Raw genomic sequence first — 11,444 nt, 5'->3', positions numbered from 1 at the left:
CCCTGGCCGGCTCGACGTTCTCGTCCAACACGTCTTGCGGACGCGAAACGTCGTCGAGCGGTCCGCCCTCGGAAGTCGGAGTGGGATCGTCAGGCCCCGACTCCGAGGACGGCGCGTCCCCCCCCGCGACGACGCGCAACTGCTCGCCAGCAAAACGAAATGGTCCTCATCTGCTTCTGAAATTTTTGACAATAATTGTCGTCTTCCCGTGTTGTCGTTGCCGAGCGGCGGTGTCTCTGGGATCGGAGCGAGCTCCGACTCCGCTGCGGACGACAGCGCATCGCCGCTCGGCAATCCATCACCGTGTGAGGAGACAGACTCCTCGACGTTTTCACCGAACATCCTTTCCACCGGCGCCTCCAAGAATCGGGGTTTTGTCCGACTCCGGGGTCTGATCGCCGTCGCCAACTGCAGTAGTTGCGCCCGTGCCAGTGGCAGACAGAAAAAGAGTAACTGAACGCACGAGGCATTCGTCGCTTTCGTCAGCGCAAGTATGCCTTCTGTTATGTTGACTACAATGTCTTCTAACATGAGTGATGTGACGTTTACCGCGTCGCGGTCGATGTTATGATAGTCAGTCGCCATCTTTTGAGTGAAGTACGCGTACCTTGGGATTTCGAGAGAATTGGTAATGAGCTAAGTACAAATATTCCAACGCAGAGATCGATCTCCGAGAAAATCTCCCGGATGATGACGTGCGTTACCTACTATAGTATGTTTATCTTTCTCGTCGGCCCGCAGCATTAGAAGAATTTCGAGCACGTTATTTTTTCTAAAGACCATTATTATTAGGTAGGTATTGATATAATATTATTAAACCTAATATTTTAACGAGGATAGTTACTGGTATTACGAATTACATATTTATTCAGTGACTAGGTTTATACTTTTAGATGATCTTTTATATATGTTACGGGCAAAGTAGGAAACTGGGCATCGTCCAATTATAGATTTGGGCACTGTAGGTTAAATATTGAATATTATATTAAAAATCATATAAAACATCTTACTGCTGAGTGCTTAAATAAACATGAAAAAAACTTGAAATAGATGCTTCAAATATTAGTTGTCCATTAATAGTTTTTAAATCTATTATCCGCGATATGGTACATCTCCTACTGAAGAATTAATATTTTTATCTAAAAGCGGTTTGACATGAATGAGATAATTGATGAATATTATTAATTAATAATGAATATTATATTAAATTATATTTATTGTAATAGTTTAATTTAAATTAATTATTACTAAAAGGTTATGTTCGGCACATATGATAGCATTATATTACTTTATTCATTATCATATACACAACTATTATGTCATTTTGAGTTACAAAGTCGACCAGAACTTTTGTACTACTACCGATTGGTTTTACATAATCATACAGATTACGTGACGTCGTGACAACAATCATTCGAAAATATCGAAATGGGGTTTAATGATTAGATAATGAAATATTATCTAGATTTATACATATTATGATAATAATTTTAAGTTTCTGAGCAAAGCGATTAATGTATCGTTTTTACAAGGATATTTTTTATTTTTGTGTTTGAAGACAATTTTTTAGGTAGACATCTGACCATCGACTTCGATGGAGTGTTCTTGAAAATAATTTGATCTAAATAGTCAGTACTTTTGGGAGGTAAAACAATTGAAAATACTAAATGCTTTTTAAAATAGGTAATCAGGGTAAAAAAAAATGAACGTCTGATATGTTTAAATGTCGATGTATTCACGTGTCACGTCGTTAAATAACAGTACCCATCTCATCCAACGATTTTCTTATTTTGTTATTACTGAGTTTACAATATGTTCCTTAGTACTTGTCTATAATATTTAGGGAATTACATTAAATATTAAATGTTTAATATTATACGACCACACTCGACGAGACGGCTCTATTATATAGTTATATACTTACATAGGTACCTACTGCCAATATACATATTATTGCGCAGACGGACCGAAAAAAAGTTTTATATCAGTTTTTTTTTATGTTGTACTATGTATAGGCACCTCTGTTATCAGATATCGTTATTCATGAAATCATCGAATAAGAACGACCGCGGTGTGATTTTATCAGACATTCGAACAAATCATAACGTTACATTACATTACCTATACCAAATATTGTCGTCTGTATTTTGTTTAGTTTAGTCGTTTTAATTAGTTTAATTTAGACGAACGGAGTTTACGACAAGCAAAAGAGAGCAACAAATGGTTGTAGACAAGGCGACAGTGGCCAAAAGTATATAATATCGTCTATCGACTATATTGTGCAATGTGTATTGTTGATATTAATATTGACTACGATTTGAAAAAAAAATTGTATAATTGATTATTATATGAAAAAAAAGTGTATTATTCATATTTATTTTAAAAAAATCGTATATTATTGTCTATGATTCGAAATAAACGTGTATTATATAACTATTATAATATTAAATTAAAAATTAAAATTGATTTCTTCTTAATTATTATCGTGCTGTAAAATGTGCGCGTTCAAAATATATTACGAATCAAACCAACATTTGCAGTCGGTGTAAAATGTTCATACGGGTGAATTTGGCGCAAATAGACTGTACCCAAAACGAATTAAATTTTTTGTTCCGGCGCAAACGGGCGACGATGCCCGACGATGCCGGCGAATAACAGCGAAAACTTTTATATGATACGCATAAAAATAACTCTGCGAAATGCTCTCGCCCAGGAAAATGTCCGGGAAACTCCGTTACATGGGTAGCCGGTATATCATCCCGCGGATAATATTCTGGAGGATGGTCTTGTCACGGTACTTGTCATGGTGCGTTTTCGGCGCAGAGTCGAGGTTACCGATATCATATATGGTTATGCGGGGTGGCTGTAAAAACGCACGGAAATCACGAGTTTATTTATTTTTCCAAGAAATGTCAAAACGTGCGCGTTGACCCGACGAAAATAATTGGACGTTCAAAAGAAATGTTCGGAATGTCAGCAGCCGTACCCGGGGCGTGCGAAGGACGAAAAAGACGACTGTTAATATTCGCGGCGTTTGGAAATATTATACGTTTCGACGAATTTCCGCGGGGTGAAATTTCAGACACGACAAAAATTCGTTGACACCCACCCACCCGTCCACCCACACACGCGCTCGTATAGTAATGCCTGCTCGGGGAATCGATAGTAATAAATGTCGACAAATCGTGTGCGTATACTGCAACTTACGGACATATCGAATAGTTTCTTTATCCGAGGGCGTTTAATAAGTGTAGACCATTAGAATACCAAGTACACAATCGTCGTGGTCTGCTTGGACGGTTCACAAAAACTTGACGAATTGTCGCGATGACAATATCATAACAACTGCTCGAAAACGCTATGACTTCGGTTAGGGAAAACATAAAAATCACCATTGCGAATCAATACTAGTAAAAAAATACTTAAGTTTAATAGTAAACATCATAATCAGGTAGTTAATTTATTATCGAAAAGATATACCGTTATTGTGTTTAATAGAAATTTAATTACTAAATTCTTGTTTGTTACGGCCGATAGTCTATAATATTATTATCTATACCGATGTTGAGCGATTCCCAAACTGTTTTCATTGAAGGAGCACTTATGTTGCCAAGGACAAGAAGGATGCACGAGAATGAACGGCCAACTCGCGTCTAATACAGTTTTCGAATACGAAACAAGATATTATGCGGTTTATTAATAAAATAAGCACGATAGACCAAATAAAATTGTATTTCAATTTAACTCGGATATATTATGTCCGCGGTGGACCCACTAGATTACTCTCGAGGAGAAGCACAGTTTGAAAACTGTTGGTCTGATCTATACTCTAATAGTCGACCGACAATTAATTATTATATTAGTAAGTGTTTATGGTAATTCACTTTGGTCACGACTATAGCATACTTATTTTTCGACAGATTAAAATATATACCTTTAACGTTCAAACTGACATCGTGCGTGTGACCCATTTATTTATATAAATATATAATATACACACATAATATTATTACATTATAGGCGTGTAATTATTATGATATATTCCAACCTTATCGTGATGTCGTCTTGGGGGGTCGGTCATCGGATCATACACTGTTGCGTTTTGCGGCTCGTATAATATGTTACACGTCAATCGTTTTACGAAAAATTTGGCTGACAGCGGAAATAAAATATACATAAATAATTTTATTATGTGTGATCCAGGCGCAATTTCAAACATATTTTTTGTGGACACGACGACCATTAATTAATGCCATCATAATGGACGACACACAAGGTCGTCCTACTTAAACTATGAAAAACGGATTTATTAGAATTTCTATATCTGGTAATATAATATAATATTATTGAAGATTTATGTAGGTAATAGTATATTCTAGCACTATAATGTTATAAACGTGCTTTATAAAAGTGATGTTTTAAAAATAATAATATTATAATACTAAACGCATTATTACGGTAACGCGGCGCCTTGGATAGGCAAATTATTTAGCTGTGCGCATTCCTCTAGAATTTTATTATTACAATATTGTAGTCCAATCAAAAAAATATACTTTACACACGAAGACTCTAAACTAACGAAAACCGAGTTTTCAGTATTTTTATTGACTGTAACATTAAAAACGCAAAGTGCTCCAACGATCGTGTACACCCCTCTTTTATTACTTTATGATACATTTATTCAAAATCAGATTTTAAGGCTTTTTATAAGTATACCTACTTAAAGAGCGTATTTTTAAATACTTAGAATTTTATACCATTTGTTAAGGAGTATCCTGTGGCGATAGAAAGTTCCTTTTTTTTTTTTAAACGAGGCCTATGCTCTTTTTTACTGCAAATTAAAAAGCACGTGATTTTTTTTGTTTTGTTTTGGAAATGTGATGTTTTTAAATCGTCATAATTTTAACGAGTAACTTTTGGGTTATTAAACTTTATGTAGGCACTAAAGATAAAAGTATTTAATAATACTTATCCGTAAAACATAAGATAGTAAAATAAATAAGACAGGGTTTAAGATTATAAAGTGTTAATATTATATTACCTAATTTCAATAAAGTTGCTATATTTTCAAAAACCATCATATAAACCATACAAATTCGTACGAGGAGTTTTAAAAGTTATTATATTACTAATATGATATATTTCTATATACCAAGAGAATAATATTAAAAATTATTTTGCAAAAATACAAAATAGATGTAACATTTAATCGCTAGAACTTATATGTACTGGACAAGTTTGTACATTTCGTAGTTTTTGAGATGCAGCCATGAATGAGTGAGTGAGAGGTATTTGGCTTATATATATATATATATATATATGGATTATAGTAATAATAATTTTCGAAACTGCTCATACGAATTTTGATGCAAATTTAAGAATTAAATACAATGAATTAGATACATATTAAAAATAATATATGAGCTTAATAAATTACAGTGAATTTAAATTGATTCTCGTAAAAATACTTTGTATCGTCTGCACAGGAGAACGCGAAACTCTGCAAATGGTGTAAGACAAGACCTATTTTATATAAATAAATGACTAAAGGGCAGATTGTGTGGAATGATCTCGATTGTCGAACCACCATGTACACAATAATATATAGATGATAGTGGTTTTTATTATTTTTGGTGATATTTTAGACTCAAACGCTACATGGGGTAAAATAGAGAGTTGAAAAACCGTCACCGATACTTAAAATGGTGTAAAACAAGGCCTAGTTTAAATAAATAAATTATTAAAGGGTAGATTGTGTGGAATGATCTCGATTGTCGAATCACCCTGTACACAATAATATATATTGATGATAGCGGGTTTTTTTTATTATTTTGGGTGATATTTTGGACTCAAACGCTACATGGGGTAAAATAGAGAGTTGAAAAACCGACCGATACGTGACGCACACTCGGGTCTGATATTATAATATCATATAATCGGACAAACCAAACGCGGCGGAAATAGGTTTTGCGGAAATCCAACGACGCAGTATAAAATGATTTAATGTCACCGGTGGAAACGCAAAGCCTCGTTTGTTCTATTGTTTTAAACTAAAAATTAATAAAACCCCGACGAAACGAATGATATATTACATCGCATCGATGTGATACGCCGCCATGCCTATAAATACACATTATTATCATTATTATTATTATTATTATATTATGATAGTAAAATATTTAGCAATTTATTAAAACGTTTAAATATGAAATCCAAAATCAAACTCGTCATGCCCTAAGCTCATTTACCCACTGTATAATATTATGCGCACCACTCATTGCTATTATCATGCGCCGGAGAGACAGAGTGTAACGTTATGACTTATAGCAACCAACAGGTGTTGACGAGTTAATTTAATTTCAACTTTTTCACATGACTACGGTGTTACTTTTGAGCAGGTATCCGGTAATTTAAATACTGACTCAACTCAACTTATAAACTACTTTCTCGATAATATTAATGTACGACCAGGTGATATGACCATGTCGCGTAGGTGATTGTATTATTAACAATATGTATATGAAGGGTGCAGGGGGAAAACGGTAGTAGTCCATTTTTTTCGATTTTGATTTAATGGTTTGATTCGATATCAAATATGGAGTAATATCGACAGTTGAAATCGATTCAGTGAAAAAATCTTTCAGTCCATAGTTATTAAATGGAAAAGATTAGGTGTACTGGTGAAGAAAGATTTTAGTCCATGCGGTTGTGGGGAAAACAAATTGAAGTCCAGTTCCGAAATATATTATTTTATTTTATCTTTTTCCTTTCTACTGTACCTACTGCAATAATAATATGACGTATTCTTGATAATTTTGTTATTTATAATAATAACAAAATTATTGTAACATGACGTATTTCCCAGTAACGCGTTTGGTACAATACACAATATACGATAATATTGCGAGATAGCATTATTATTATTATTAGTTTTCAGATTTTCGTCATTATTTCTCTGTTCTCGCTATAATCGGCAGTCAGTTCTTGACGTTCTTGTGTTTATTTTTTAATCATTCATAATGGACAGTGAATGGGCAGACCATAATATCGCGTAGGTGATTGTATTATTAACAATATGTATATTATTATTATGGACATTTATGGTTGTTGTTTGACCGAGAGATCGTTGTCCATACGATTTTCAAAGAGGTTACAATATGTTATTTATTATCACAAGCATGGTACAACATCGGTAAACCTCGGTACATTACACGCTTTACTGGTTATTGCGCTTACGCAATCGCCTGTAAAAAGTTATGATTTTGTTGTTGAAAAATAATGCTTTTACTACGCCGAGACATTAAATATTTCTGAAAACTGTCAAAAAAATATTTGTCGTCTTGCAGTGTACCCTTTACGATTCATACGAAACTCTACCTACTCTAAAACCGTAAAACACAAACTAACACTCTGCAGATGTCACGCACGAAAACGTTCATATTTAATATTAATATTGGCATAGTAGAACAATATTATAATTATGCACGGGTTGTGAAAATAAATACAGTGAAAATATGATAACGATAAGTTCCGTTTTACGAAACTTTACGTTTAACGAAACGTTTTCGAGAACCGGACCAAATCGGAACGAAATATTTATCGAATTCTGTTCAACGAAATTTTTACGAATTTTTCTGCGCCCCGCGAGACTGGACGGCAGTTTTACCGTATTATTGACAAACTTTACTATTATAATATTATTGTCATAATATGATTATATCGTCATTTTTCGGAAAATTAAATCGTCTACACGACGAAACGCATACAAATCCGATGACCGAAAATCGTTCCCTTTCACGCGATAACAAAATGGACATAACTACAATATCGTAATTCGCTGGATAATGAGGTATTTTTTTTTGCAATTGAGAACTCTCACGTTACATTTAAAAGGTTTGCGATCAAATGCTATTTACGATAGAACCATCATATATATTATACCCGTTATCAATAATGAAACGGTTTTTTTCGTTCGACTTTCGATATTTACACGTAACTTTTTTTTTATAAAGCCACGACGACAGCAAAGGAATTGAATTCCATCGATGCGCAGAACGCGTATAATAGCATAATAATAATAATATAGTCAAGTCCGTTTCGAACCGTTTAACGAAAACCAAAAATAGACAAACCCGTCTGCAGGGTAGTGTGGCGTAATGATTGGTGTTCGGCGTCGCGTGCGTGAAAAAAAATAATCTCGTCTCGATAAAAATCTATGGACTTCGGCGGCAGCAGCTATTCGAAAGGAGGTCCTCAATCCTTAATTTATTCTGCAATGATACGAGGACATGCCGCATTTTAGCTGTGCGGCGTGGCGTATATTAAACGCATTTCGCACGGTGTGTCTGAGGATGCACGGAATACGCGTCTGCGTCTCGCGAAGCCTTTGAATAGTTTTCCGTACTCCGTTCGATTGGAATTGTTCATTGACAGAATGCCGTGTGACGGTCAAAAAGTTTCCGGCGTACTATTGTTGTAGGCGCGTGCTGCTGCAGGCAGGTCTCCGACTGTTTTCTTTTCTCGAAACGAAAATCGAAAACCGACAGAAGAAAAACGTACGTTCGGCGGAAAAGCCGTAATTAAGTATACTCAAGAAACATGTTTTGAAATATTTAGATTTTTACAGCAATTGAGTTTGTCAGCGGAGTTTGTAGGTCAACGGCAGTGTCCTGTGGCCAAACGTATTCTTTATTTTTTCAAATGACAATCAATCCATTTTTACTGTACGTTTTTAATCATTAGACATTTTTATAAATTTTTATGTATCTGATTTTAAAAATTTGAACGACTTTTATGACTTCTGAGTTATTGTTTACTTATTAAAATGTATTAACTAAGGATAATAGTCTTCAAATATGGCTTAACAAAAATATAAAACAGTTGCATAATATTATTTTGATTATCTATTATATTTCAACAATTTTTACAAATGATACAATATTGAAGGATTGATTTGCTATACATACCTAACTAAAGTTTTCAAATCATCATAGCTAACCCAACCCCCACCCCTCCCCCCCCACTATAACTTCCAAACCCTCATGGACCAATATTATAATATTAAGTCACGTAATATTACGCGTGAATTTCTTATAATTCTATTATAGTATACCTACACAAAGTTAACCATCTCAAAATCTACTCGTTCGAATAAGCTCGATTTAAAACGCATACGTAAACATTTTCAAAAAAGTCGTTTGAACGACGTTTTATTGCGCGGGAAAAAGGACGGTTCTTATATTTTAAAAAATAGAAAGAAGTTGTGTATGGGCGCTGCGGTATTGCGCCTTCGAGGGACCATCTCGCGTATGAAGGCATGCAAATGTCTAATAGTATTAAGTTTTCGAAAACGCGTCCGTTACGAGTACGATGTATTTTGCAGGATGTCTCGCCAACCAGAATTTGAATTGATTCGTACCGTTTCTATGGTGTAAAAAAGCGGGGGGTCGAGCATGCGCTCTCGGCGGATGATCCCTCTTCCCCCCCCCACCCTCATCGCCGTCGGAACGGCTGGGAAATCGCGCGTACGCATATACGACCGATGAGAAGTAATTATAATAATATAATATTTATAAATATTATGTATACGGCTGACTGGTGCGGCTGCGGCGGCGGACGGGCGAAAAAAAATGCCGCCAAAAAATGATACGGCGTTTAATAATATTGTATCGGGGCCATGGTATATATTTTAATACGTACATGCACAATAATATTACAATATATAGGTATAGTGTGGCCGTGGCACAGCATCGCATAAACGCGCACAGGGTCTCTGCTCCTTACACTTATTATGCGCGCTGTATAGAAAACATAATATAATATCTATGACGCGAGGCGCGCCAGTTAATTAAAAACACGAAGACGGTCTCGCGTTAAAATTACTTAAACGCGCGAGAGATGTTATCCCGCGCCCCGCGACGGTATACATGTTATTATATAACGCGACTAAATTATAATATATATATATATATATATGTAAGCGCATTATGTTAATTTCGAACTCGGAAAATTATTGTCGTCCTATATAAGCGAGCCGTCGCAGCACTATCGTCGCAGTGTTTTAGTATGTGCGTGTTTATATATATATATGTGTGTTTGTATGTGTATGTATAAATGTATGGTGTATACATGTATATATATATTGTATATGTAATAATGTAATATAATAATAATATAATATTAATAATACAGACCGCGCGACGCTGAGTGATAATATTATGCGGAAAAACGAACGGTTTATTTAGATTCCCGTCGCTGCAGCAGTTACAGCGGATATTTTATTGGACATAATATTATAGTCGCATAATTTTTTTTTCGGATACGCAATAACTAGGACGTGGAATTATTATTGAACGTCATTAAAAAACATAGGTATACGAAAAAAATCGTTACAGAAAAAGAGAATGTACACAAAATAGACGGGTCTGCGTGTTAAACGATAAAAAATACTCGGGCTTCATTGCGCGAGGAATTATCCTAACTGCCCGAATATAATTAAGAATTGATTGAAGAATTCAGAAAACACGTCAACGGTGTTCATACATCACGGAGAATCGAAAAGATCGGCGGTGACCGTCGATATTAATTATAAAATCGATAATAACAGAGTAGGTACTCTTTTATTAATAAAAAAAAATGAAATATTATCTATATGATTGTATAGCTGTCGACAGTCAAAATAAAGTATTTTTATTTCAATTCTACAGATTTTTTTTTTTTTCGCTAGGCTTTAACTCGGTTTTGGTATTATACTTTAACGTCATGATTTGACGATATATCGATTCGCCCTTATAACGAACACACCCGAGTTGAATAGACTATTCAGAACGTACAATTATCGCTATTGTACAATCATGCATTACAGATCACACCCATGCGCGCTGGTGTAGCGTCCTCTTGAATATCATAATATTATAATATAAGACTCACTTAAAAACCTTTTGTTATTTTTGTATAAAAATCTGCACGTGCATTACATTGACGAGCGCGGACCTAAATCGCAGCGCGTTTTTTAATAGTATTTTCACCGGGTTAGTTTTTTTTCGAAATGTCTTTATTTTTTCGTACAGCCGCCGCTCGTTTTTTCGCCGGCACAAATTTTGGGCGAGCCGAGATCCGACAGATCCCGACGACCGACAAGTCTCAAGGTGGACCGCAATTGTTGGACGGTTTTTGTGAAGTTTGCGGCGCCTGCAAGTATAAACGTCGACTACATACCACTCACGCGTTTCGTGTGCCGAAATCTATTTCGACGACAAAAACAATTTTTTCCCCTGTTTGCCCGGAATGGAACGGAATTGCAGCGCAGTACAATATTCGGCTGGTTGTGGCCCAGAGTATTGATTGAAATGAAACTGAGGACGACATAATTCAACTGAAAATTATGCTATAAATAATTAGTGTAGATTTTTTTATTGTTATTGCGTCTCATATTATATTTCATA

Source organism: Metopolophium dirhodum, chromosome 5, assembly GCF_019925205.1.
Source record: "Metopolophium dirhodum isolate CAU chromosome 5, ASM1992520v1, whole genome shotgun sequence".
Classification (NCBI taxonomy): domain Eukaryota; kingdom Metazoa; phylum Arthropoda; class Insecta; order Hemiptera; family Aphididae; genus Metopolophium; species Metopolophium dirhodum.
Note: the sequence above shows the minus strand (reverse complement) of the source record.